Raw genomic sequence first — 4,146 nt, 5'->3', positions numbered from 1 at the left:
TTATTTCCATCTTTGAGTCTTTATGCATACATGTCACACATGTAAAATAAGCTGCCAGATTCTGTTATGAGTTAAGTATACACTTGAATGCAGAGAAGCTGTCATTTGTGTTACCAGAACCAGTGATTATTTCTGTAGCAGATTTGGTTATTTGTTGTTTGATAACCACAATCATAAGGGTAATAACCTCGTTCACCCCCTGTTCTCAGTGCCCACACCAGTAGCTAGTAAACAACTGGCAATAAGAGTTTGGATGAATAAATTCAACTGGTACTATTCACTTTTGATATTTCTTTAACAGAAACATATCTATATATGAAACAACTTAAGGCCTAAAAGGATACATGTAGTTCATTTTAAATAATAGGCTACTAAAAGCAAATTCCTCAGTACATATAAAACATATACACTTTTAAAAAATACTGCTAATAGTACATTTGCAAATTCTTTCTGTTCTTTTTTGTCTTCTAAGACAATGATCGAAGGCTTTTCCCCTTATTATACAAAAGTAGGTTTATAGCTGTGACTACACAAATCACTTTATTTTTGTATTTATTTATTTATTTATTTATTATTTATTGTTATTATTTTCTTTATTGATTTTTATTTTATTTATTTTTTATCCACACCTGAGGACATTTTTGCATTTTATCTTCAGATAGAGAAGGAGGGAGTGAGGGAGGAAGAGAAAGAGAGATATCAATGTGGGAGAGACACATCGACTGGTTGCCACCCACTTTACCCCAACCAGGGCCAGGGACAAACTGCAACCAAGGTATGTACCCTTAGCAGCAACCAAACCCGGGACTCTCTGGTCCACGGGCCGATACTCTAACCGCTGAGCCAAATTGACCAGGGCTCTTTATTGATTTTTAGGGAGAGGGAGAGAGAAAGAGATAGAAACACTGATGAGAGAGAACATCTATTGGCCGCCTCCTGTATGCCCCCCCACCCCCCCGGGGGATCAGGCCCACGATCTGGGCATGTGCCCTGACTGGAAATCGAGCCAGTGACCTCTTGGTGCTTGCAGTGAAGCTCAGCCACTGAGCCACACCAGCCAGGCTATTGTTATTATTATTAACCTACTTTTGCCCATCCCTGTATTTTTCTTCTTCTATGCAGCTAAACTTTCTGTCTTTTTAAAAGATAGAAAAAATAAAACACAGACTACTCTTTGATGGTTAAAAATTCCATATTTGAAAATTGCAATATGGTTCTATGTCTATGAAGAGATTTAAGCTACCCCATACCTTGGGAAATTAACTGCCTTCTCATTTAGTATGTTTTATATCCACATTTTACTGTCTGTGTAACTTAATGGCAATACCTTAGAGAAGCAACTGCGTCATTGGGTATACTTTGTTTTTTTGATACACAGAAAACATTCAATAATAATGATTATGCCACAATAATTTTACTAAAATAAATAAGATGTTTATTCCTACTCTATTTATTTTTATTGGGGAAATTTTATAATTAAAAAGATTTCTAGCAAAGTTTCTCCATCTCAAAATCTCAATGCAGTTGTAAAGAGCTCTCTACCTGCATTCTTAGTTTTTCACATATTATAGTTGACAGCAATGTAAATGTAATTATTATCTCAATATAAATATGAATAATGGCACTAATAAATAAAATTAATCTGTTGAAAATATATTATCCATTCAGTTAAGCTCTATCATTTATATTTTTCAAATAAGAAAGTATATATTTTTTTAATCACTTTTTGTTAACCAATATACTTGTGCTGGAAAAAGTGATCAATTAAATAATTATTTGTACAAATCTGGTAAAACTTGATATTAGGAGTCAATAGACACTCACTTCTTATGAAGGTTAATGTTCATATTCCTATTAATAGTAAAGACCTATTAAGCACAAAGTAAAATGGAAGGTAAACATTAGCTACATTACTTCGTGTCCAAAAATGCTGCATTATTGACTTCCAGTCAAGATGGCAGCATAGGTAAATGCGGTATTGACTCCTCCCACAACTACATCATAATTACCACTAAACTACAACACAACCATCATTCAGAACCGCCTGACATTGAGCTGAATGGAAGTCCTACAACTATGAAATTAAAGAAGCAGCCACACCGAGACTGGTAGGAGGGTGGAGGCAAACGGGCTGGTCCCTTACCCACGTGTGGCAAATAAAAATCAGAAGAACACCTCAGCTGGGAAGGCCCTTCTTGATGAATGTGGGGGGCTCCCTGTCCCACACCAGGTGCCCAGCTCAGGGTTCCAGTGCCAGGAAGAAAAGTCCCCATAACTTCTGGCTGGAAAGACTACTGGGAACTGAGGCAGAGAGAGGCTGCGGCTGCCGAAGCCACAGGCAGATCCTTCTAAAGGGCTCCTGCACAGACTTACTCAGACTCTCTCCCTCTGAGCTCCAAGGGGAGGCAGCTTAAGTGGCGACAGAGACATATGGGGAAGAACTGAGCTGTTTGGCCTCAGGACCAGGGCTGGAGGGGCAGCTTTCTCCTGGACAGAGGTGCTGGCAGAGGCTGATGTTCCTTTGGTGAGCCCTTCCCCGGGCCTGCAGACACCACCATATCTGGGACTCCAGCAACCTGCCTCACACTGGTTGCCCCGCCCTGGTGATTCCCTGAGGCCCCGCCCCACCCAATTTGCAGGCCCACCCAAGCTGTTTCCAAAGGCTTCACCATAGGATTGGCCTGTTTTGGATCCTGCTTTAGAATTTCCTAAAATCTCTCAAACAAGCAGCATCTGGTATCAGTGAGCTCCATACCTCTCATTAAGTGGCCCCAGGACTGACACTAGAAGCAGCCAGCCTTGGTTCACAACTTGGCTTTTCCTGGCACCTCCAAGTCCAGCATAAGAAGCAGCCATCTGCAGATCACTTTGTAGCTTATGCAGGGTGGCCCCAGATAGAACACAGGCAGTGGCTGACCTTGCCCCAGAGCCAGTACACCCAGTGGACAGCTTCAGAACACATCAAAACTCCACCACCCAACCACCTCCACAAGTGGAACACTCAATGAGTGGACTTAGTGAGTACCAGAGCCATGATGAAGTAAGTCTTGCTCTGTGTGTTGGGCCCCCTACACCTCTGATCCTCCAAGGGAGTCAGAGGTCAGTGGGCAGTGGGCACAGCCAATCTTTGCAGATGATCAGACTGAGTAAATATCTCTCATTGATGTGCCAACAGCAATCAACACTCAATTACAATAGAAGGGTGTACAGTTCACATTAGGGGTGCACATCAAGGTCCCAGCTGGGGTGATCAGGGAGACTGTGCGAACTGGATCCTACAGGACACCTACAACAACAGGCCACCCTTTGAAGCCTAGGAGACATAACAACTCTACCTAATACATAGAAACAATCACAGGGAAGCAGCCAAAATGAGGAGACAAAGAAATATGTCCCAAAGGAAGGAAAAGAACAAAACTCTGGGAAAAGAACCAAATAAAATGAAGATAAGCAATCAATCAGATACAGAGTTCAAAACACAGGTTATAAGGTTGCTCAAGGAACTTGGTGAGACATTCAAGGGACTTAGTGAGACCTTCAAGAAACTTAAGGAGACCTCCAAGGAACTTAGTGAGAACATCAACAATATAAAAAAAGAACCAGTCAAAAATGAAGGGTGCACTAACTGAAATAAAGAATGATTTACAGGGAATTAATAGTAGAGTATGTAAAGCCAAGAAGCAAACCATCAATTTAAAATATAAAGAAGCAGAAAACACCCAATCAGAACAGCATAAAAAAAAAAAAAAAAAAAAGAATCCAAAAACATGAGTATAGTGTAAGGAGCCTCTGGGACAACTTCAAGTGTGCTGACATTTGTATCATAGGGGTACCAGAAGTAGAAGAGAGAGAGCAAGAAATTGCAAATCTATTTGAAACAATAATGGCAGAAAACTTCCCTAACTTGGTGAAGGAAACAGACATACAAGTCCAGGAAGCACAGAGATTCTCAAACAAGTTGAATCCAAAGAAGTCCACACCAAGACACATCATCATCAAAATGCCAAAAGTTAAATACAAAGAGAGAATCTTAAAAGCAGCAAGAGAAAAGCAGTCCGTTACCTGCAAAGGAGCTCTCATAAGACTGTAAGCTGATTTCTCAAAAGAAACTTTGCAGACCAGAAAGGAGTGGCGAGAGATATTCAA

This window comes from Molossus molossus, unplaced genomic scaffold (genome assembly GCF_014108415.1).
Source record: "Molossus molossus isolate mMolMol1 unplaced genomic scaffold, mMolMol1.p scaffold_m16_p_9, whole genome shotgun sequence".
In the NCBI taxonomy this organism is placed as follows: Eukaryota; Metazoa; Chordata; class Mammalia; order Chiroptera; family Molossidae; genus Molossus; species Molossus molossus.
This window is presented reverse-complemented; position numbering follows the sequence as displayed.